The sequence below is a fragment of the Rhododendron vialii genome, chromosome 4a (assembly GCF_030253575.1).
Source record: "Rhododendron vialii isolate Sample 1 chromosome 4a, ASM3025357v1".
Taxonomy (NCBI): domain Eukaryota; kingdom Viridiplantae; phylum Streptophyta; class Magnoliopsida; order Ericales; family Ericaceae; genus Rhododendron; species Rhododendron vialii.
In genome coordinates, this window is record NC_080560.1 from 7,289,157 (window position 1) to 7,315,314 (window position 26,158).

General features: G+C 38.2%; 1 pseudogene; it reads left to right on the plus strand.

Moving 5' to 3' along the window:
* The window catches only part of LOC131322976 (probable LRR receptor-like serine/threonine-protein kinase At3g47570), a 32,897-nt pseudogene extending 9,553 nt beyond the window's left edge, over window positions 1–23,344 (plus strand).
* Window positions 23,345–26,158: the final 2,814 nt, after the last annotated feature.

The following is a 26,158-nucleotide window of genomic DNA, read 5'->3' on the forward strand; positions in this document are numbered from 1 at the left end:
AGGGTCTACCACATGTAGCTCCGCCCTTGTCGGTGCCAATAAGTAGTTTCTTAAGTACCATATATTTACAAACAGGCAGGGGTCACAGGCTTATCATATCACAGCCGAGCTTCAACAATAGAAAGTGAACTCTTTTTGTTCTCAATTCTTCTGTCTAATGTTTTTACTGGGCATTTTAGTTGGAATTAGTTGGATCTAATTTGCTAATCAACTTGGCTTCTTTATTTGACATTGTATATTCCTCTCCTTAGTCCATGTTCTCATTAAGAAGTTGCAAGGAAAAAAGTCCTGTAACAACTATAATTGAATGTAACAGCTGTAATTGAATGATAAGTTTACTCATCTCCTATTAGTTTACCACCATGACCGGTGGTTTTCGTCAATAGAAATTCGTTTGGGTGGTGGGGCGACTGGGGGGAGAGTATGTTGATATACATGGGGATCAAGGATGTTCATGTAAATAATTATGAGAGAATGCTTCTAAGAGAAACCTTGCTGGCCATCCTTGGATACACTTCCTCTGTTTGGGTAGATAAAGGTGATGGAAAATTCGGATTAAATGATCTCTTTCAATGCTGGGAACACTGACCATAACTAAGCTTATATCTTCAAATCTTTCCTATTGTGTTTTCATCAACATGCTCCTCTAGTTGTCTTGAATTACCCGATCTTTCTGTTCCCACATTGGGTTGGGCCATGTTGCACATTCTAATCTTATAGTTATTTCTGTATGCATAATTATGTCAAGATAATTTTAAGTTTTCGTTTTGCCTTCTAATTAGTAAATATTTACCATGTTCATGCTTTGTGCAATGAGATACACTAGTTCATAAATACTAATGATAGATTGTTCTTTTTTTTTTGGTTTTTTTTACAGGGACGACGTTTTAATGGAGTATTGTGCAGGATGTTGGTTATTGGCTATGAAGATCGAAGTTGGATTTTGGTTGTGGACGTGTTTGGATTTTTTTTGTTATCCGTTTGCATGTCGAAGTTGAGTGTCCACGGGGTTTGGATACATTTTGTTACTGAGCTTGGATTTTTTTTTTATTTTACTTCCGTGGTGGACGTGTTGTTATTTTGCACTCTAGGAATTTGGATACAAATTATTTTTTAATTATTTGGTGGACACCTCTCTATTTATGAAAGTTTATTTATTTCTTGAAAATTTTATTTTGTATTAATTTTGTGAATTTAATGATTATTGGCTAAAATTTACCGGCGGGAATAATAATGTGGAAAAAATTTGCAGGGAATGACAAATTGGTATGGAACATTTCCCAACTAAAGTTTAGTCGACAATAGGCTACAAATTAGTTGATTCAAAATGACATTTACCGACTAAAGACTAAACTTTTAGTCGGTGATAATTAAAACACATTTCCCGACTAAACAATTAGTCGGCAAAAAGGTATCACATTCCCCGACTAAACAATTAGTCGGCCAATAGGATAAACATTTCCCGACTAAATCATTAGTCGGCAAATATGTTACACATCCCCGACTAAATAATTAGTCGGCCAATATTAACACATTCTCCGACTAAAAATTTAGTCGGCAAATGGACTAATCTTTACCGACTAACCTTTTTTTAGTCGGCAAAAACCTTTGCCGACCCTCTTCCACCGACTAATGTGCCGACCAAAATTTTTAGTCGGGGAAGACTTTTGCCGACTAAAATGCCTACTATTGCCGACTAAACCTTTAGTCGGGAATGGTGTTTTTTCTTGTAGTGTATCTTACACTTAGCTCTGGTTAATTTATCACGCTTTCGTTTTTTTCTGTTATACTAGAGTAATTTTATTTATTTATAGATTAATGAGCAAAAAATTCATAAACTATTTAATTCGCAGGCCTTAGTGAGTAAACTTCATTGGCCAGTTATGACCCATGTGTTTTTGGGTTGGGTCATGACATGCACACTTCGTTTAAGCCGAGAGACTAAACCCACCGCCTTTCATTCGACAATGTTGGAGGAAAGCAAGAATCGAATCACCTTGGCAATGCCCACCATGACCTTGCAAATGGGTATATTAAACAAGAATTAATTTGATTGATGGTGTGTTACTGTTACCTAATTTTTTGATTTCTATCCAATCGACGGAAAATCGACAGAGAAACTATGTTATGATTTGCTAGAATGTGGAGTGTGAAGGTGGAGTTTAGTTCCTTGCCGTTTTCAGGATTTCTTTGGAAACAAACAATGAAGTGGATGAGATATAGAAGAAGACTAATAAATGGATTTTATTAATCTCCAAAGTAGAAGAACAATCGATTAAGATAATCGAGTGAACAATTACAAGTTATAACTACTCCTAGAAAAGACAAGATAAAGATTTGTTGGCGTTGATTGTGTGTCCCTCAAACTGTCTTCGTTTCGATCATAAATAGAGGCCCTCTTAAGTTTGAATTTGAATGTTCCCTCCAAGACGGCAGTTGAACCTCCTTTCAGACTCTGGCAAATAACTTCCACGAACAATGAGAAATCCACGTCTGGAAAAACTGCCACTTTAATCGTGGTTAACTGCTCCTTTGATTATGGGAGAGTTGGATATACTCCCTTCTGACACCTGTCACTTGATCGACGGAAGAATCAATCCATATAATATTAATAAAAGGGTCATGCCATGAACTAATCACTGGACGGGTGAATAACCCTTTAAAATTTTACCACAGTTTTAGTAACATTAATCAAGTCTATCTAGTCCAAACTTACTTTATTACGGTGAACCGAATTACCTTTCATCTTTCCAATTTTACCCTTGCCACGTGTCATCCAATCGATGGGTAAAAAGAAAATCACAGTTATGGATGAATTATATGTTAGGACCACATAACCGATCTTTAACAGTTTTCTAAGCCATGTATTCCACTATTCTCTTAAACTGTTGGGTTTGACAGGTTTATATTTGCTTACTTTTCCAAATCCTACCGGTGCATTTACTGTATGTTTTTTATTTGGACCAATAATGCTTTCATCGTATGATGTTTATTGGCAATTTTGATTTATCTTTTATCCTTGCCGTCCAAATGAGCAAAAACAAAATAGAAACCAGAAATGATAGAAAGAGAGCAAACATCAGCTGCAGCCATACCCTTGCTAGCAACTAGAGCATAAACAGGACAAGGTTACTGGGCAACCATAGAATCAATAGTGACAAAATTAAGGCTCCCTAAAACATCTATTAGGCATCTCCCGTATATCACCTAGGTTCTTGTTTCTTGCAGAAGGATCGATCAATCTGTCTCCATGATGCTGAACAAGCTCTCGCATCCTCCTCTATCTTTTTCATAACTAGGTGCTTGTGCTGACAATTTGGAGATTTGTCTCGCTAGAGATAATACACTAAGGCAGATCGAGAAACTAAGCAAGCTTAAACACTGAGGCTTTAAAGGACTTCCCTATAACATTCGAAGCAGCACACTCGCTCTCAAAATTCAAAACCAAAGTCAGATGGTGGTCTAGTTATGCCATATTTTTATTTTGTTTGGTAACTAAGAATTTTATTAGAAAACAATGGCAAGAACCCTATATGTAACTACAAAGAAGTCAACCTATTGAGTAAAAAGCAATTTGATATATGCCACTTCTTACAAAGTAAGGAAGTGATGCAGGGTGCCGTATAACTACAGAGATAATCGTGCAATAAGAAAACCACAAACAATAGAAGTTAGAGAAACTAGACTTTTTTAATTTTAATAATAATCAACAACTCCCTTAGCCCGAAGGCTTACAACTTATTAAATAGGTAGAAAATCCTAACCCTAATTGAGCCCTAATTCGTGTACAAAACATAAAATAGGAAACTAAATAAACTATAATTGAAAAACTGAATATTCTATAACACTTATTCCTAAAATTAAAACTCCCTAACAAAATTACTAAAACATAAAATACGAAAAACTATATAATGCTATTTATTAAATTATTTTCAATTTCCAATCTGCATCAGGAAGACAGATCAATCAACTAGACATTTGTGCTTTGGGTAGCTTTAATTCTCACTTCAGATTCGATCTGGCCCATGGCAGAGTTCCATCTCAGAATGCCCTTGAAAATTCTGTTCTTTTCTTGCTAGATTAAATAGACCATAGCAGCTAGAGCAAGCCTTCTAAGAGTATTAGGTAAACCTCTCTTTTTGAAATTGGAACAAAACCAAGCAACTTTATGGAACTAAGAAGCCGTAGCTTCTAGCTCCCAATTGAATTGGCAAGAAATTCTAATCTTTTTGTTTTGTTCCATCAAATCCCTAAATTCAAAGAGCCTGGAAAGGACTTTTAGCTAAAGCTCAACATTGTGTTTTTAATTGGTTTGTTTGGTTTTCCGCTGTATCTCTGGTGCTTTGTTAATTTGGGCTCTCAAGGTTATAGATACGTACCCTTGGTGTAATTAATTAGTCTTTAATGAATTCCAGAACCCCATATTACTTTGGCAAACAATTTGACTAGAAACTCTGGCGTCTAAGTTCAGTTATTTCTACTATTACTTGACTTGACTTTGAGGACTTACTGCTGGTGTATAACTTGACTTGACTTTGAGGACTTACTGGTGGTGTATAAGCTCCGATATTGTCCGTGGAGGGACTGAAGCAATTGATGCGAATTGTAGTGGCCGGTAGGAGGTAAGCAGAACGAAAATGATGGAGGAAGAGAGGGAGAAAGTTGCCGCAGAGGAAGGGAAAATTACAAGCTAGATAGTGACAGCTAGGAGATTTAGAAACTTACACTCTTATGTACGTGGGAAAATGCAAAGTGTAGGTGTAATTTTTACTTTATACCCTCCGTCTCTAAGTAAGTGTACAACGTGCAAATCTAAATCTTACAAAAGATGCATATTTTTCGTTAAATTTTTTTTTTCACAATTTAATTGATCTCATTACTATCTATTTAAAAACTTTTAACGAAACAAATGCATCTTTTTGAAGGCCTAACTTTGCGTACCGGACACATATAATTAGGGACGGAGGGAGTAACTTTCTCTTTTGCTTATATAAAAAAAAAAAAATCAAAACAACACAAAACACTCCCTTCTTTTTCTCTGAGTTTCAAACAAGAACAAGAACGAAAATAAATATTTTTCTTTCTTTTTCTTTTTATTTTCAGGTTCCAATTAAAGTCTTAGGACTATCATGGGATGAAATCGATCTTGATCATTCCGACAAATATGTCTTGTGTAGAGGCCCCGGCAGATTGGGCCTCGGACCGCTCCTGAAGCACGAGCCACTGGGCACGTCCGGACCAGCTCCCAGAACCTATCGGAGCCCGGTCCCTCATGGCGTCTAAGCCTTCGGGCTTCCCGCCGGAATATCACTCGGTACGACAGAGCCAGTGCGCCCGAATGATTCAAAGGGCGGGATTCATCCTCCGGCGCCCGAGTGCTCACCTCCGGTACGTCATCATGGCGTATCCAGACAGTTAAGCCAAGGAGGATGATGTAGGACATGAATTTAGGAGATTTCAACTATATGAAAACTTTATTTTAGGAAATATTCGTTTTAGGAATTCCTTTTTCAATGCCACTTGTTCGAGCATATTCTTATCAGTCTTTTAATTTTGTTAGTCTTGGTCTCCAAGTATTGTTTTGCTTGGTCTCCACTCTAAGCAGTTACCTTATTGTTAAGACTACTACGAGTATAAATAAGAGGGGAACCCTCCTTGTAATTTATCTTTTACGTCAATAATATTTAGAGTTTTTTTCTAATTTTTCTTGTGCGCAAGTTTTGCTTATGGATTCGAGTTCTATCTCGTTTAGATTAGTATGCAACTAGTCACTTCGTGAATCATCATTGAGGGCTGACCTGACAATGTACTCGTCACCCAAGGCGGTTATCCAAGCGTATCTTACACGCGCTTACTTGGGGACCAAGTAAGGTGTAGCCTATAAAAGGGAAGAGATATATATCAACCTAGAGAGGTACGCTGTCCTTCTCGACCCTAACCTACCCTCCTTCTCCTATGTACTGACTTGACCATCGGAGGGTTACTGGGCTACACTAGCCCTAGTAACTTGTTGCAAATATGGCGGAGGGGAGCGGAGCAACCAAGGAAGTAACTAGAGCCCACCTACATTACAGATCCCTACAAATCAAACCCCCTTGTATATATCGAAGATGGTCCTTCTACTTGATTTGGGCACAAAGTCCTTCTACTAGATAGATCCATCGGTAGATAGTAGATTTGTACCTGAAAAAGCTGATAAAAATTCAAAAAATTGACTAGAGAAATATCGATCAAACCTGGTATTGATTTGAAATTTATGATGTAGAGAAAATATGCATTTTCAAGCTTTCCAAATCTGGGGCCATGGTGTGAACAAAATGACTCATTCAATTAGTGAATTGGATTCCTCAACTTCCTAAAGGAGAGCCTCTCTCTCTAACTTCCTAAACCCAAGCTGCCGCTTCACTACTCTCCCCCTCACCGGCCCGTTCTTGTCGTTATGGGCGTCGCATTGGTTCGAGCCCTGACAGGGGCGTAGTTTCTTGGGACGGAGATGGTAGTTGGTGGTGTTGTACAGTGGAGTGTGGTTGCTATGGTAATTGTGGTTCCATTCTATCGGCGTTTATGGGTGGCTGGAATTAGGTGTGATGATCTGCTGTAGCTTTTTTGTTTTGTTCTATTTTGTTGACAATAATAGAACAATTCTGTTCGTAGAAAAAAGAGAAGCAAATTTTCTTTCTGTTTTCTCTCCCGTTGAGGGAGCTTTCCTAATCCCTACGTGGGTTTTTTTTTGGTTGCTTCGCTAGTGTTGCGCTGATCGGAGATGTTCTCCATCTGTTTTGCGCATTAGGTTGCGTGAGGTTCTGAATGTTCTGCATGGTATTTAGGCCTCCATTGTGGTTGCTATATTCCTTCTTTTGGGATGGTTGCCCTTTCGTTGTTATTTCTTTGTTATCAATGAATATCATCCTATGGATTGACAAAAAAAAATATCTGGGGCCATGGCTACAAGGACTTTGCATGTGGTAATTCTTCTCTCAGAAAAATTGCTGGAAAGATTTGCGAAGGGGTTGAAAATTGTAAGGCCATTAATAGAACGGCCCCACCGGCGACCACAAATGTGGAAATTCTGGTTCTTACACACACACACAAACCCACTGCGTTAGTCGTGAATGCGTTGCTTCTTTTCTTTGTTTTTGTTTTTAGGTGTTTCCCTTTCTTTCCTTTTGCTTTTAGGTCTCTTTCTTACCATATTAATTGTTACTTTGTGTTCGTGTGTCAAGTATCTAACCGGAAATTAACTTGTATTTCGATTTTGTAAGGCAATTAGACTGGTTGCTTAATTAGGAAAGAGCAAAAATTTGGCATCTGGAGATGGATCCAAGGGGTAGGAAGTTATAAGCTTGGGACCTCGATCCAAAGTCCTAACCATAAGAGACCGCACTCTCAAACGATCCTATTGAGGTCTTTTCTGAGCCATTTTTAGTTCAATTCAATGATCAAAATTGTTCATTATTTAAAGCTCGTGAATAACATCAATCATACTGGCCCTCAATTTCAGTGATACAATATTATTCACTATCATTTCACAATCCTTTTTCGGTGGTCTTGAGTGGCTTATGTCGGTGTGCCCTTGTTCCATTTAATCTTTGTATCTTTTTGCTTAGCAAATAAAAAATAAAAAATAAAATCATATTTATCTTAAAATTTGGATTTATTTAGAGAAGGGGACGTTGGTAATTTAACATCAACACAGTGTTAATCAAGGAGGGGCGTGTGTGTGTGATTTCAAAAAATAGAGGGACGAAATTAGTTTATATTGAAAAGAATATAAGCGTTCAATATTCTGTAGATAAAACATGCATTTCTTATGCATGAAATTCAAGCTTTACAAATGTCGGGTCACGGCTATAAAGACTTCCTTTTGTCCCAAATCTGGGGTCTCGGCTATAAGGACTTCCTTAATTTGGTCAAGATTTGGGGAAATTCTTGCTAATCCGAAAGCGTGTTTGACTACTGGAATTTTCATTTGCGACGGTTAATTTATTATGTAGACGCCGAGAAATTTTTCAGTGCCGGATAGGTATCACGTCACCCGGCTGACGCGCGTGGTGTCTGAACGGACACATCTATCCGAGCCATCAAAAAGTGTATTGAATGGTCCAGATTGAAACACTCTCTCTTCTCTCATCGATGCACTCTCTCTTCTCTTTCTCTCTCCTTTTTCTCTCTCTAAATCTGAGCCGTCTAAAATCGAAATGAATGGTCCGGATGCACCGAGCGGACACCACGTGGTACCCACTCAATACTGAAAAATTTCTCGTAGACGCTTATAAAAAGAACATGTGGGTGTAAAATCAATTTAATCGAACATTGATTGATAGAACAGTAAACTTTTCATATATTTTTGGACAACAGATTAATACAATTTTATAATTGAATTCTACATTCAACAAAATAGAACACGTATGATTCATTTGCATGTCTATCCAAGCCCAATCAAGCTAATTCTTTTTAAAAAAAAAAAATTTCATACAACGAATGTAAAATAAACTACTCAAAACAATGCTTTAGAACTTACCAAAATTGAGGAACTTTGGGAGATAGGGGTAAGGAAGTAAATCCCAAAATCAATGCCCTCATCTTTTTTTTTTTTTTTTTGATCCGCAATGTCCTCATCTTCAACCGCACAGACTTTAAGAGTAAGTTTCCCAAACGGGCTAAAGGAGGTATACCCCTAAAAATAAATGGGTTTCGACACATATTATTCTCCCAGTAAATTATCTGTGGGTCTAGAAAATCAAGACTTAATTTCCACTAAAGATGAACTCAAATTTTATTCTCCTCACATACATCAACTTTTGGGAGTAAATTAAATGGGCTTTTTTTTTTTTTTTTATAAACAAAGTGGTTAATGTCAATAAAATTTACCCGGCTTATTTCTGGAAATTCACTCTAATTTTCCTTGTATAATTCCACATACCCAATTAAGACCGCATGTACTAGTATTCAAATTCTACACGTCCAAACAAAGACTTGCATGCAAGTTGCACCAAATTAATGGGACGACTAGAATTATGTTTTCCTTATATATGTTCCAACATACTCCAATTGAGAACTCAAACCACACACCAACATGAGTCTCCTAACCAAATCTCTCCCTATTTCTCTCCTACCCTTATTTCTCTCTCTCATCCCATTGCTTCACATCAAAGCCCTTGCCCTTGACACAACATCATCCCGTAGTCTTGTTAACACCATTAATGTTGCTAGCAACGAGACCGATTTGCATGCATTATTGGCCTTCAAGTCGAATATTTTCCGAGAATATCAACAGGCCTTGAGCTCGTGGAATGAGTCTCTCCATTTCTGTCACTGGGATGGTGTCCAATGCAGTCGTCGACACGAACGAGTCACCGCTATAGACCTAACGTCCAGACGTCTAGTGGGTTCTCTATCTCCTTATATCGGAAATCTCAGCTTTCTGTGGGAGCTTAGCCTTGGAAACAACACTTTTACAGGTGCAATTCCAACTGAACTTGGTAGTCTTTTCAGGCTAAAGAAACTGAGTCTAACCTTTAACGGTTTCGAAGGTAAAATTCCAACAAGCCTATCACGTTGCTCCAATCTCAGGTACCTTACTTTAACCGAAAATAAGCTAGTTGGAGAGTTCCCAAAAGAACTTGGTTATTCAATGCCGAGACTCGTTACACTCTATTTTAGTAAAAACAATCTGATTGGAGGGATTCCTCCGTCATTTGGGAATCTTACTTCTCTGCTAAACTTGAGTGCTTCATTCAATCCGTTGGGAGGAAGTATTCCAAATGATTTGGGTCGATTGAAAACTTTAAGGCACTTGTGGTTGGGTCACACTGAAATTTCGGGTACTATCCTTCCTTCCTTATACAACCTATCGTTGCTGGAGTCATTATCTGTGTCGTATAATCGACTTCAGGGTAGTCTTCCACAGACATTCGGTTTCATGTTCCCTCACCTTCAGATCCTTCAGCTAAATCGCAACCAATTTGATGGTCCACTTCCACTTTCAATATCCAACTCCTCGAAGTTGTTACAACTCATGTTGGGTTTTAATAATTTCAACGGAAAAGTAACAAATGATTTCGGAAGCCTAAAAAACCTCCGCGAGATAACTCTAGATATTAGGAGTGTACACGGTCCGGATTGGTCCGGTTCTCTAAAAAACCAGTAATCGGACCATTTCAAACGGTTCTAGGAAATTGAGAACCAGAACCTAACCAATATATGAGTGGAACTGAACCAGAACCAAACCGCAAAACTGGTTCGGTTTTGGTTCGGCTTCGGTTCCGATTCTATCCAATTAGCATTCAAACCTATCACCGGTGTGTGAGAAAGAGAGGCGTGAGATTGAAATTATAAAGACTAATCCGTTAAATAAGGTTGCAAAGAATTAAAAGAATAAGAAGGTAATCTATTAGAATAGAAAAAGAAGAAAGAAAATAAAAACTTTCCTAATGAATGAGATTTCATCTCTAAATAAAGTAAGTTTAGCAAGAAAGAGATTAACTTACCAAATTACACGCATATATTTATTTTATATAATTATATATATTAGTTTGAAACGGTCCGGTCCGGTTCTAACCACGGTTCTTTAATTGAGAACCAGTAACCGAACCAAAATTAATGGTTCTTATTTTTTTGGAACCACAACCTGACCGCAGAACCATAGAACCAGATCAAATATGACGGTTCGGTCCGGATTGGACCGGTTTTACAGTTCGGACGGTTTTCTTGAACACCTCTACTAGATATGAACAATTTTGAAGCTAAGGGATCTGATGGACTACCCTTTCTTAGTTCTTTAACCAACTCTAGCAATTTGAGAGTGGTAAGTATGGGGAAATGTCAATTTGGAGCGGTATTACCGGACTCTGTGTGTAATCTATCACTCTCTCTCTTTAGGTTGCTACTAGGTGGAAATAAATTGCATGGATCTATTCCATCAACAATAGGAAACCTTGTGAATCTGGAACACTTAGGTCTAAATGAAAACCTATTCACCGGTCCAATTCCCGATAGCATAGGTTATCTCCACAAGTTGCGAAGGTTGATATTTAGTACCAACACTATCTCTGGTAAAATTCCAGACTCTATTGGAAATTTGTCATTCCTAAATCAACTTTACTTGTGGGAAAACAGACTAGAGGGAGCCATACCCGCGAGTCTTGGCAACTGTCGGAATTTATTAACGGTGGCACTAACAGATAACAACCTTAATGGTACTATACCAAGACAACTTTTGATGGTCTCTTCCCTCTCAATTGGATTGTACCTAAATCGCAACAGTTTGTCTGGATCCTTGCCACTCGAGGTTGGAAAGCTCAAAAATTTAGTATTAATCGATATCTCCGAGAATGATTTGTCTGGTGAAATTCCTTAGACTCTTGGTAGTTGTAGTACCCTTGAAAACCTGTATATGCAATAAAATTTCTTTCAAGGATCTATTCCTTCCTCAATGGAATCCTTGAGAGGTATTCAAAATTTGGACCTTTCCAGCAACATGTCCGGTCGAATTCCGATATTTTTAGGGACATTTTGTAGAGACCCGAAATTTTCTTTTAAATTTTAACATTTTATAAGTGGACAAATAATGGTTAAGTGTGAAGATTATAGTTGTGGGTCAATGTGCAAGAGTTTGAAATATGTGGGTGTTAGTGTGATAAGGTGCATGTGTGTATAAGTGTGTGTGCTAGGGGAAAATTAATCCCATTCTCTCTCCCGTTCCCTCTCTCGGCTCTCTCTCTACCTCTCTCACTCCCTCACCCAAAACTCTCCTCCAAACTCAAAACCCACTCAAATCAACCTTCCATCATTCATCCCTACGCGTCTTGTGGTTCGTATCTCGTGGGTCTTGCTCGGAGGAGGAGTATTTAGTTGTTTTTCGAAGTTTGAAGAGCTAGGGCTTGCTCAACTTGCGTGGGTTTCGCTTCTCGACTTGAGGTAGGGAATTCTACCTCTCTTTATATGTTTTATGAGTGATTTGGTGCATGAATCGTGCTTGTAATGTCGTGTTTAAATTTGGATTGAAAATTCGTAGTTGCTGTCAGAATTGTCTGTTTTTCCTGGATTCCTACCGGTAGGCCTGTCCTTTCTACCGGTAGAACGTTGTTACTTTACCAGAAAATCGATTCCCTACCGGTAGAAACTTTTCACCTACCGGTAAAACGTTTGAGAAATTTCGTCAACCAGCTCAAACGTATAGCAGTAGCTCAAAAGCTGCTCAACGAACCTAACTTCTACCGGTAGGAATTCTTTACCTACCGGTAGGTCAAGCACGAACTTGAATGTTGGCCTTTCTATTTTCAAGCACGAACTTGAATGTTGGCCTTTCTATTTTCAAGTTCTACCGGTAGGTCAAGCACGAACTTGAATGTTGGTTGAATGTTGGCCTTTCTGTTTTCAAGTTCTACCGGTAGGACTTTCCTACCGGTAGGTTGCGTTTCTATTTTCAAGTACCGGTCAAGCACGAACTTGAATGTTGGTTGAATGTTGGCCTTTCTATTTTCAAGTTCTACCGGTAGGTCAAGCACGAACTTGAATGTTGGTTGAATGTTGGCCTTTCTGTTTTCAAGTTCTACCGGTAGGCAAGTCCTACCGGTAGAACCTTTCCTACCGGTAGGTTCTTGCCTACTGGTAGGTTGCGTTTCTATTTTCAAGTCCTACCGGTAGGCAACCTTCCTACCGGTAGAACCTTTCCTACCGGTAGGTTCTTGCCTACCGGTAGGTTGCGTTTCTATTTTCAAGTTCTACCGGTAGGACTTGGTTGCCTACCGGTGGGAGATCAGGAGTTTCAGCTGCTTCTTTGAGCTGCTGCAGTATCTTTCAGCTGCTTCCTTATATCCTTCAACTCGCATGTCGAAGCTTTTCATTGACTCTAATGAGTGTGTTTAAGCATCCTTCCAAGTGTTTTGGTGAGTATTACTCGTATCTCACTTAGAGTGGCATTCAATGGATTAGAGTGAACATGTCTAGGGATTCAATGAGCAGTATTGCAATCTGTTCTCTCTCCCGACTCGTAAAATTCTTAGATTCCTTTAGTACATGCTTTTACGGACTCCGAGTATAGAAACTAGAGAATCGGGCATCGTAGAGTCTAGTCGTGGATTAATATGTGGCTTGTAAAGGTACGGGAAATGTACTTAGAGGTACGGTGAGGACGTGTGGGATTATGGTGCACTTAAAGGAAAAGGCGTGTATTAATTAATTAGTCAGAGTCTTGACATGGATGACAGTTAGGAACGGTTTGAGATGTAATCAACGTGGTGGATTGGTAGATTGTTTAGAATGCTTGAAGTGAAAATCGATGGGAGAAAGAATTGTTTGAGATGATAAAACAACTTGTGTCCTTTCGACTCGTCAAGTCTTTTAATCCTTTTGACACTCTATCTATGAGGTTCAAGTGTAGAAACTAATGGATAAAGTATGGTAGGATTATACGTACGGGCTTGATACGCTATGTTAGATGTGAATGGGTAAACCAATGAAAAGGCATGAACATGTACATTTGTGGAGTCACGTAATGATTAATTAAAATTCAGTGGTATAACCGTCGAAGGGACGATGAAATTGATTATGAAATGATGTCGAATTGAGAAAAGTGTGAAAGGTGACCTAAGTGGTCGTTATTGAGGGAAAATACTCGGGGTGACCCTACGCTCGAGGGAACTAGACCCGAGGTGACCCAACTGATTCATATTATTGGAGGAAAAGACTCGGGGTGACCCTGCGCTCGAGGGAACTAGACCCGAGGTGACCCCACCTGATTATTATTATTAAGGGAAAAGACTCGGGGTGACCCTACGCTCGAGGGAACTAGACCCGAGGTGACCCTAGTGATTATTGATGGGAAATATCGGATTAAAGGAAGAGAAAGGTTTCGCAATAAAGGGATTTAATGGAGGTCAATGTGGACACGAGAAAGATTGTACTACCGTACGAAGAATAATAAGATGTTTTGATTTGATTATAGACAAGTGTGGAATGACGTGAGTTTAATAATGTAACTAGTTAAAGAAGTAAACGACTAGTGACCTTGATGTGAAGTCTAGGACTCTTAGGCGATAATTTGCAGCTTGTTGGTAGTCACTTGTATTATAGGCGTATCTGTCCATACTCATTCATTCTCGGTGTATGATTCATTCAAACTACATATAGCTTGAGCTTAGAATTCTCTACTGGGCTAGTGTAGCTCAACCAAATCTTTCTTTTTAGGTTCTGATGCCGGGCAATAGATTGCATGCAATGTGTGCTTGACAGTAAAAGACTTTTGGAAGCTGACATCACTGGTTATTTCGTCATCTTTGAGAAGATCTCATTTCGTTAAAGATGGTTTTGTAAATAATTACTATTGAGTTTTCTTTTGACTAAAGTTGTAATTATCTAAACTTAAGGACTTGTTTGTAAATTAAACTGGTGGGAAACTACTTTGGGTAACGTATATGATATGCGAGGTTTTTCTTTTATTGAAATGTATTACTTAATCATGTTGAAAATCGAGGGCGTGACACATTTGCCCTGAAGAGTATCAATTTGTCTTTCAATAATTTCGAAGGAGAGTTACCAATGAAGGGCGTTTTTACAAATGCAAGTGCAATATCAGTTGCCGGAAACTATAGGCTTTGTGGTGGCATTTCTGAATTACGACTACCTCGGTGCAGCACGAAAAAATCAAGAAACACAAAGTTTCTTTCACGAACGTTAGGAATCACGGTAGCATCGATACTCGTTGGTGTAACCGTAGTTTCGTCTTTCATCATACGTTCGTTCAAGAAACAAAGAAAGACCAAACCTACAGTTTCATTGTTGAAAGATCCATTCTTGAAAGTCTCTTATGGAGAACTTCTCAAAGCAACCGAAGGTTTCTCTTCGACGAATCTGCTTGGTTTTGGTAGTTTCGGTCATGTGTATAAAGGTGTTATTGAACAAAATAGGGAGTTAGTTGTTGCGGTCAAAGTACTTGACCTTCAAACTCGTGGCGCTACCAAGAGTTTCATGGCAGAATGCGAAGCCTTAAGGAATATTCGACATCGAAACCTCGTTTCGATCATAACCTTGTTTCGATCATAACCTCTTGTTCTAGCACGGATTTTCATGGGAACGAGTTTAAAGCACTTGTTTGCGAGTTCATGCCGAATGGAAGTCGATCTAGATAATTGGTTGCATCCAATTCCAAGTTCAAATTGTCATGCAGGACGTGAGTTCGTGGGTCTCAATCTTCTGCAAAGTATAGACATTGAGATTGATGTAGCTTGTGCTCTCGATTATCTTCACCATCATTGTGGAAGGCCAATTATTCACTGCGATTTAAAGCCGGGTAATATCCTTCTTGATGGTGACATGGTTGCTCATGTTGGAGATTTCGGTCTAGCTAGATTTCGTGTAGAGTTCACCACTCCAAGTACAAGTAGTTCAACTGCAATAAGGGGAACCATTGGATATGCAGCTCCAGGTACTTTAAATCTTCCTCTTCTAATATCTAGACTAGACATTTTAGACACGACGAAAGGATTGAATTGACATTGGGTTTTGATCTGTCCATGCCATTTGAGATGTGGAATTAATTTTTCATTGTTATTTTGAAACAAATCACATTCAATTTTTTCATATTCGAATGACAATGGTAAAATAAGAAGTTGAAGTATAACTTTGACATAGAAAAGAGCTAGTGTTACGTAGACATGAAAAAAGAGGGGACTTTCGACCAAAAAAAACGAAAAAAGAGGGGACCACGGACCACCCATTGCGTGTTAGTGTAAATGTACTAGTTTTATCTTGGAAAACCCAGCATTGTGTACGTACTGAAAGCAAGTTTTCTCGATCTTTCTTTTCGTATCACTTCTGTAATCCGAATAGTGATCCTTTTGTGTTGATGTTTGAACTTTACGAGTTATGTACAGAGTATGGATTGGGAAGTGAGATGTCAACTAGTGGAGATGTTTATAGTTACGGGATTTTGTTGTTAGAGATGATAACAAGGAAGAGACCTACTGACATAATGTTTGAAGGAGACCTTAACCTTCATAACTTTACAAGGATTGCCTTGCCTCAACGTGTAATAGAGATTGTTGACCCTATGCTCTTAACCGAGGAGAGAAATGGCAGCAAAATGATGGAGTATCTTATCTCCGTTATAGAAATAGGACTGGCATGCTCCACCTAATTCCCAAAAGACCGAATGAGCATCGATGTTGTACTCCGTGAGCTTCATCTGGTCAAGAACAATATTTTGAAGGTAAGCAATTGAAAATCTAACTCAATATTTTGCAAATTCATCCTTCTCTGGTTTTAAATCTTCACTTTTTCTCTGCCATTGGCTTTAATCCTCTATGGTTTTACCTTGCTAGGCTGACATGGATAGCTAGACAATGTTGATAACTCGAGGTGTCTCAATTAGCGTACGCACACCTTGATTAATATCATGAGACGAATCCCACTTCCATTAGACAATGTTGGAAGCAAGCAAGAATACAATTACCTTGGCAATGTCCACCATGACCCCACAGAATGTGTATATTAAACAAGACTCAATTTGATTAATGGTGTGGCCAATAATGCTTTCATCTTATAAGTTGTAGAATTATAGGTTAATTAGGACCACATAAAAAATATTTCGTAAATTTCAATGTATGTCTTCAACTTCTATTAACTTGTTGGGTTCGCCTCGTTTATATTTGCTTTCTTTTTTGAATTCTATCTGTGCATTTACTGTATCTTTTCAATTTGGACCAGAAGGCAAATATAATATATCTACTGTTTATTCGGATTTTTTCAGTTATCTTTCTTTTTCATCTTTCCTTAGTCCTTTCCTTGAGATGAAATTGAAATGTATTTCCATTCGCGAAAAAATGTCAAGAAAGATTAACAAATGAAGAAAATTAAATATCTCAAAAAAATAAAAAAGAAGAAGAAGAAGAAGAATCAAAAAGCCAAGGTGACCAAACAGTTTGAAGTGCCAAGAAGCACTACAACACGAATAACCTATTGCGAGGAAAAATAGTGAGGAAATTTGTTTTTGGTAAGGAATTGTTGCCTCGCAAAATATGGACAGTTGGCGAGGACATTGTTTTTCCTTACAGTAAGTTTCAGCAACAATGTTTAGGCAAGGAAAGTGGGCGACGAAAAGATTCCTCACTAATACATTCAGCAAGGAAATTCGATGCTATAGCGATGAAATAAGTTCCTCACAATAGCACAATTTTGTTGTAGTGATTAAGCTTGAAGCTTCTTTATAGAAATGAGTCATGCTATGAACACTTGCAGGAAACACAACGAAGGAATAATTAGTGTTGCGGGCCTTTAATTATGCGACAAATGAAATTGGGTAGTGGCGATTTAGACTTACACCAAGTACAAGTCAATTTAACTTCTACCGTTGCCAGGGTGGTAATTTTGTCTAAATAATCCATGAAAAACATGGATTATTTTAGAATTGATCATATTTGAAAAATTGGTCGGTAAGGTAACAAATGAGGCATAGCAAATAAAAGGTTTAAAATGAAGAGTGCAATTTATTAAATGAGAGATAAATTGTTTAGAGAGAGAAAGAGAGAAAATTAATTAATAAGAGCAAAATGGGTCATCCAACCAATTTATGGTTCCGAACATAAGTATTTAAAGCCACTGGAATGGACCTTTACACATCGAGAACCAATGAAGAGTGCAATTTATTGAATGAGATATAAATTTTTTAGAGAGAGAGAGAGAGAAAATTAATTAATAAGAGCAAAATGGGTCATCCAACCAATTTATGGTTCCGAACATAAGTATTTAAAGCCACTGTGATGGACCTTTACACATCGGGAACCATTGCGGATCAAAGAAAAGATCAGGGACCATCAAAAAGAAAGAAAGGTAATGTTCATCCTCCTTTTCAGTAGGGGCTTCCCCAGTCCCCACCACACGAGTACAATTTTGTTCACCCTCTTTAAACATGACATCACTTTATAGTGGAATTCACATACTTTGTGTTAGGATCCACATCATTTCAACCAATAAAAATGAGTATAATATTTACTCTCTTAAGTGGAAGATGAACAGAACTCAACTCCCACCACATCAATTTGCGAAGGGATCAGATTTGTGGAAATATTCCCAATAAAAAAACCGCTTAGTTTATAACACTGCGAAAAAAAATCTCAATATAAAAACAGTGTCATTGGATATCGATAGAAATCGAACTTCTGATATTATTTTAGATGGCAAACGTGATTATAAACATAACCTATATTTATGACGGACTAAACCATGATTCGTTTGCATATCTATCCAGGTCCACTCAAGTTAATCTTTTGCATTGACATTTTTATTTTTATTTTTTTTGCGTTGTCTACATTGAAACTCTGTTGGGACATACAAAATTTAAAAAAAATGTAAAAATTAGATGTCTGAGCTAGCTTTGTACGCACATGGACTAATTCTGGAGTTTTGAAGTTAACAACCGAGCAAAACCTCTAGTGGTTTCAAAGGTTTAGAATGTTTGGCATCCTTGGGATTTCGACATGCAACTTTATGGAAGATAAGCATTTGTTAGCTTTTTTATGTTCACTTGGCTAAATCCCTTGCAAACCCGGAGATTAAGTTTAGAAGGGGCTTGAGAGAGATGGGATTCAGAGGTGACCAGCTGTATGCTTCCTTCTAGATAATGTCCTCTTCTTCAACCCCACATAATTTAATTTTACGTTGACAATTCAACATATAAGACAAGTCTGCCACTAGATATTTCAATCAAATTCAACACATCCAACTAAAGACTTGCAACTTGGACCTTCAAGTTACATTTATATTATAGTTCAAACACAATTAATGAGAGCTCAAATCAGACATGAAGATGAGTCCAGCAACAAAATCTCTCTCAATTGATCTCCTAGCCTTATTTCTCTCTCTGATCCCATTCCTTCAAAACAGAGCCTTTGCCTTGACACAACATCATCCCTCAGTCTTATTAACACCATTAATGTTGCTAGCAACGAGACTGATTTCCATGCATTATTGGCCTTCAAGTCCAATATTTTCCCACAATATCACCAGGCCTTGAGCTCATGGAATGAATCTCTTCATTTCTGTCACTGGGAATGTGTCAAATGCGGCCGCCGACACGAACGAGTCACCGTTATAGACCTCACCTCCAGAGGTCTAGCAGGTTCTTTGTCTCCTTATATTGAAAACCTCAGCTTTCTACGGGAGCTCAGCCTCATAAACAACACTTTTATTGGTGAAATTCCAACTAAACTTGGTAATCTTTTCAAGTTACAGATACTGAAACTCGCTTATAACGGTTTTGAAGGGAAAATTCCAAATCCGTGTCCGGACCATTAATATTCCACGGATCCAATCCATATTCCACGGATCCAATCCAAAAGTCACGGATCGGTTCGATCCGTTGTGGTTTCACGGTTCTTGATTTTTCTTGGACAACCCTAATACAAACAACATAAAAAACTCTCTCTTCTTTTTCTCTAAGTTTCAAACAGGAACAAGAACAAAAATAATTATTTTTCTTTCCATAGGAGAAATTCTAAGGGGGGTGAGCGAGTCAAAGAGGTAAACTTCGAGGGGTGTCTAGGTACTTAACCCACCCTAATAATGTAGAGAAAAGATGTATTTTCAAGCTTTCCAAATCTGGGGCCATGGCTACAAGGACTTTTGTGGTTCTTCTCTCAGAAAAATTGCTGGAAAGATTTTCAAAGGGCTTGAAAATTCTAAGGCTCCAGCGACCAAAAATGTGGAACGAGATGAGTCTCTTAACCAAATCTCTCTCCATTTCTCTCCTACCCTTTTTTCTCTTTCTCATCCCATTGCTTCAATTCAAAGCCCTTGCCCTTGACACAACATCATCCCTTAGTCTTGTTAACAACATTAATGTTGCTAGCAACGAGACTGATTTCCATGCATTAGTGGCCTTCAAATCAAATATTCTCCCAAAATATCAACAGGCCTTGAGCTCATGGAATGGGTCTCTCCATTTTTGCCACTGGGATGGTGTCCAATGCAGTCGTCGACATGAACGAGTCACCGCTATAGACCTAACGTCCAGAGGTCTAGCGGGTTCTCTATCTCCTTATATCGAAAACCTCAGCTTTCTACGGGAGCTTAGCCTCGGAAACAACACTTTTACAGGTGCAATTCCAACTGAACTCGATAGTCTTTTCAGGCTGGAGAAATTGAATCTGAGCATTAATGGTTTCGAAGGCAAAATTCCAACAAGCCTATCATGTTGCTCCAATCTCAGGTGCCTTACTATAACCCAGAATAAGCTAGTGGGAGAATTCCCAAAAGAACTGGCTTATTCAATGCCGAGACTCCAATCACTCTACATTAATAAGAACAATTTGACTGGAGGAATTCCTCCGTCAATTGGGAATCTTACTTCATTGGTAAAATTTGTGGCCTCTTCCAATCCTTTTGGAGGAAGTATTCCAAATGCTTGGGGTCACTTGACAAATTTAAGAGTATTACGGTTGGGTACCACTCAAATTTCAGGTACCATCCCTCCTTCCTTATACAACCTATAGTCGCTAGTTTGGTTATCAGTGCTTGAGAATCAACTTTGGGGTAGTCTACAGCCGACATTCGGGGTCATGTTCCCTCAACTTGTGGTCCTTCAGCTATGGGGCAACCAATTTAATGGTTCAATTCCGCTTTCAATATCCAACTCTTCGCATTTGGTACAGCTAGAATTGGCCCAAAACAATTTCAATGGAAAAGTAAGAAACGATTTCGGAAACTTGCAAAATCTCATTAATATAAATATTGGTTATAACAATTTTGAAACTAAGGGATCTGATGGACTTGCCTTTATTAGTTTTTTGACCAATTGTAGCCACTTGGAAATATTAAAGTTGCTAAAAGGCCCATTCCAAGGGTTATTACCGGACTCTGTGGGCAATCTATCAACCTCTGTCTCTTACTTGACACTAGGTCTAAATCAATTGTATGGATCTATTCCTTCAACAATAGGAAATCTTATGGGTCTAGAACTCTTAGCTCTAGAAGATAACCTATTCACAGGCCCGATTCCCGGTAGCATAGGTTATTTGCGTAAGTTGCAAATATTGGACCTTTCAAACAACAATATCTCGGGTAAAATTCCAAACTCGATTGGAAATTTGTCATTGCTGCTTAATCTTCACTTGCACCTAAATAGAATAGAGGGGGCCATAACCTTGAATCTTGCCAAATGTCGGAATTTGTTAGAGTTGACACTTTCTGATAATAACCTTAATGGGAGCCTACCAAGGCAACTTTTGACGGTCACTTCTTTGTCAATTAGATTGGATCTAGCTCGCAACCGTTTGTCTGGATCATTGCCACTTGAGGTTGAAAATCTCAAAAATTTAGCAGAAATCGATATTTCTGATAATGGTTTGTATGGTGCAATTCCTGGGACTCTTGGTGGCTGTAGAAGCCTCGAAAACTTGTATTTGCAGCAAAATTTCTTTCAAGGATCTATTCCTTCCTCAATGGAAACCTTGAGAGGTATTCAGAATTTGGACCTTTCTCATAACAATTTATCTGGTGAAATTCCAAGATTTTTAGAGACATTTGCCCTGAAGAGTCTCAATTTGTCTTTCAATAATTTCAAAGGAGAATTACCAATGAAGGGCGTTTTTACAAATGCAAGTGCAATATTAGTTGCCGGAAACTATAGGCTTTGTGGTGGCATTCCCGAACTACAACTACCTTGGTGCAACATGAAAAAATCAAGAAATAGGAAGTTTCTTTCGTGGACATTGGGAATCACGGTAGCTTCGATACTCGTCGGTGTAATCGTAGTGTCGTCTTTCATCATATGTTTGTTCACGAAAAAAAGAAAGAACCCTACAGTTTCATTGTTGAAAGATCCATTCTTGAAAGTCTCTTATGGAGAACTTCTCAAAGCAACTAAAGGTTTCTCTTCGACGAATCTGCTTGGTTTTGGTAGTTTTGGTCGTGTGTATAAAGGTGTTGTTGAACAAAACAGGGAGTTAGTTGTTGCGGTCAAAGTACTTGACCTTCAAACTCGTGGCGCTATCAAGAGTTTCATGGCAGAGTGCGAAGCTTTAAGGAATATTCGACACCGAAATCATAACCTCTTGTTCTAGCATGGATTTTCAAGGGAATGAGTTTAAAGTTCTAGTTTACGAGTTCATGCCAAATGGAAGTCTAGATAATTGGTTGCATCCAATTCGGGGTTCAAATTGTCATGCGGGACGTGAGTTCGTGGGTCTCAATCTGCAGCAAAGAATAGACATTGCGATTGATGTAGCTTGTGCTCTCGATTATCTTCACCATCAATGCAGAAGGCCAATTATTCACTTTTATTTAAAGCCGAGTAATATCCTTCTTGATGGTGACATGGTTGCTCATGTTGGAGATTTCGGTCTAGCTAGATTTCGTGCAGAGTTCACCACTCCAAGTACAAGTAGTTCAACTGCAATAAAGGGAACCATTGGATATGCAGCTCCGGGTACTTTAAATCTTTCTCTTCCACTATTTACACTCGAAATTCCGGCACAAAGGTTGATTAGACACTGCGAAAGGATTAATGAATTAACATTGGGTTTTGATCTGTCCACGCCATTCAAGATGTGGAATTTGTTATTGTTAATTATCTTGAAACAAATCACATTCAATTGTTTCATATTCGAATGACGATGGTAAAATAAGTAGCTGAAGTATAACTTTGCATGTTAGTGTAAGTGTACTGAAAGCAAGTTTTCTCTTTCTTTCCGTATCACTTCTGTTATCCGAATAGTGATCCGTTTGTGTTGATGTTTGAACTTTACGAGTCACAGAGTATGGACTGGGAAGCGAGATGTCAACTAGTGGAGATGTTTATAGTTACGGGATCTTGTTGTTAGAGATGATAATAAGGAAGAGACCAATTAACATAATGTTTGAAGGAGACCTTAACCTTCATAACTTTACAAGGATTGCCTTGCCTCAACGTGTAATGGAGATTGTAGACCCTATGCTCTTAACCGAGGAGAGAAATGGCAGCAAAATGATGGAGTATCTTATCTCCGTTATAGAAATAGGACTGGCATGCTCCACCGAATCCCCAAAAGACCGAATGAGCATCGATGTTGTACTCCGTGAGCTTCATCTGGTCAAGAACAATATTTTGAAGGTAAGCAATTGAAAATCTTACTCAATATTTTGCAAATTCATCCTTCTCTGGTTTTAAATCTTCACTTTTTCTCTGCCGTTGGCTTTAATCCTCTATGGTTTTACCTTGCTAGGCTGACATGGATAGCTAGACAATGTTGATAACTCGAGGTGTCTCAGTTAGCGTACGCACACCTAAATTAATATCAGGGGACCAATCCCACTTCCATTAGACAATGTTGGAAGCAAGCAAGAATACAATTACCTTGGCAATGTCCGCCATGACCCCACAGAATGGGTATATTAAGCAGGACTCAATTTGATTAATGGTGTGATCACCAATAATGCTTTCATCTTAAAGTTGTAGAATTATATGTTAGGACCACATAAAAAATATTTCGTAAATTTCAATGTATGTCTTCTACTTCTATTAACTTGTTGGGTTCGCGTCGTTTATATTTGCTTTCTTTTTCGAATTCTATTTGCGCATTTACTGTACCTTTATACTGTTTATTCGGGTTTGTCCAGTTATCTTTCTTTTTCATCTTTCCTTAGTCCTCTCCTTGAGATGAAATTGAAACATATATATTTCCATTTGCGAAAATATGTCAAGAAAGATTAACAAATGAAGAAAATTAAATATCTCAAAAAAATAAAAAATAAGAAGAAGAAGAAGCAAAATGCCAAGCTGACCAAACAGTTTGAAGTGCCAAGAAGCACTACAACACGGATAACCTATTGCGAGGAAAAGTAGTGAGGAAATTTGTTTTTGGTGAGGAATTTTTTCCACGCAAAATATGGATAGTTAGCAAGGAAATTGTTTTCCCTTACAGTATGTTTCAGCGACAATGTTTAGGCGAGGAAAGTGGGCGAGGAATCTTATGGACAGTTAGCAAGGAAATTGTTTTCCCTTACAGTATGTTTCAGCGACAATGTTTAGGCGAGGAAAGTGAGCGACGAAAAGATTCCTCGCTAATACATTCAGCAAGGAAATTCAATGCTTTAGCGACGAAATAAGTTCGCCACAATAGCTCAATTTTGTTGTAGTGATTAAGCTTGAAGCTTCTTTGTAGAAATGAGTCATGCTATGAACACTTACAGGAAACACAACCAAGGAATAATTAGTGTTGAGGGCCTTTAATTATATGTGACAAACGAAATTGGGTAGTGGCGATTTAGAATTATTCCAAGTACAAGTCAATTTAACTTCTACTGTTGGCAGGGTGGTAATTTTGTCTAAATAATCCATGAAAAACATGGATTATTTTAGAATTAGTCATATTTGAAATATTGGTCCGTAAGGTAACAAATGAGGCATAGCAAATAAAAGGTATAAAATGAAGAGTGCAATTTATTAAATGAGAGATAAATTTTTTAGAGAGAGAAAATTAATTAATCAGAGCAAAATGGGTCGTCCAACCAATTTACGGTTCCGAACATAAGTATTTAAAGCCACTGGGAAGGACGTACATCGGGAACCATTGCAGATCAAAGAAAGAGATCAGGGACCATCGAAAAGAAAGAAGGGTAATGTTCATCCTCTTTTTCAGTAGGGGCCTCCCCAGTCCCCATCACACGAGTGCAATTTTGTTCACCCTCCTTAAGCACTTTGTAGTGGAATTCACACACTTTGTGTTAGGATTCATACCATTTCAACTAATAGAAAGGAGTGTAATATTTACCCTCTTAAATGGAGGATGAACAAAACTCAACTCCTACCACATCAATTTGCGAATGGACCAGATTTGCGGAAATTCTTAATATTCCCAATAAAAAAACCACTTAGTTTATAACGCCGCGAAAAAAAATCTCAATAAAAAAACAGTTTCATTGGATATCGATAGAAAAATCGAACTTTTGATATTATTTTAGATGGCAAACGTGATTATAAACATAAACTATATTTATGACGGACTAAACCATGATTTGTTTGCATATCTATCCATGTCCACTCAAGTTAATCTTTTGCATTGACATTTTTTTTTTGCGTTGTCTACATTGAAACTCTGTTGGGACATACAAAATTTTAAAAAAAAGAAGTAATAATCAGATGTCCGAGCTAGCTTTGCACGCACATGGACTAATTGCGGAGCTTTGAAGTTAACAATCGAGGAAAACCTCTAGTGGTTTCAAAGGTTTAGAATGTTTGGCATCCTTGGGATTTCGACATGTGACTTTATGAAAGATAAACACTTATTAGGTTTTTTATGTTCACTTGGCCAGATCCCCTGCAAACCCGGAGAATACGTTGTTGGAAATATGCCTTGAATTTGGGATGGTAGAAAAGATATTTGACTTCCTAAAAGATTTATTTCCTTGTTGGTTTAGACTTTGGGTGTAAGGAATTTTGTTTGGGCAAGTATTGGTTTTAGGAAGGACTTTGTGGCTATAAATATAGCCTTATTCTCTTCATTAGGTTTTGGACTTCTTGAGTGAATCCTTTTGGAGAGGCCCCCAGGGGGTCTCTCATGTTGAAGATTAGATATTAGGGTTTTGGTTTATGCTCTATTGGATTCCACCTAGGGTTTTAGTATTCCTATCGGGTTTTGCCAGAGATTTGTCTCTAGATGTCTGTAATTGGATGCTTCAACGAGAGTTACGAGTATAGCCGGCTCTGTGTGTTATCTCTCCGTTTATAGTGGATCATCTTGCTCTTCTCCCGTGGACGTACCCAGTTTGGGGAACCACGTAAATCTTGTGTTCTTGATTTTCACTTGTTGTTTTGTTTATATTCTCAATTTCATTTTCGGCATAGCAAACTGGTATCAGAGCTCCGGGTTTTCAATTCGAGACTTTCATTTTCCACTGTGGACTGTGCAATTGGTGATCGTTTCAATGGCGACTTGTTACAAAGTTGAGAAGTTTGTTCAACAAGGATTATTCAAGGGTTTTTTTTGTTGGAGGAGATGTATAAAGTTTGTCAAGAGTTTCAGGAGGAGACTATATTTATCGGTATACTCGTTTGGTAAGTAACTCTGTGGTGGAGTCGGTAATTAACTCCGTGTGGAGTTTGAGCAGATCTTCGTGTGTATCCGGGAGGGATGCATTGGGTGGGAGGTGCCCGTTGGAAGATAGAGGCTCAATTTGGAAGCAT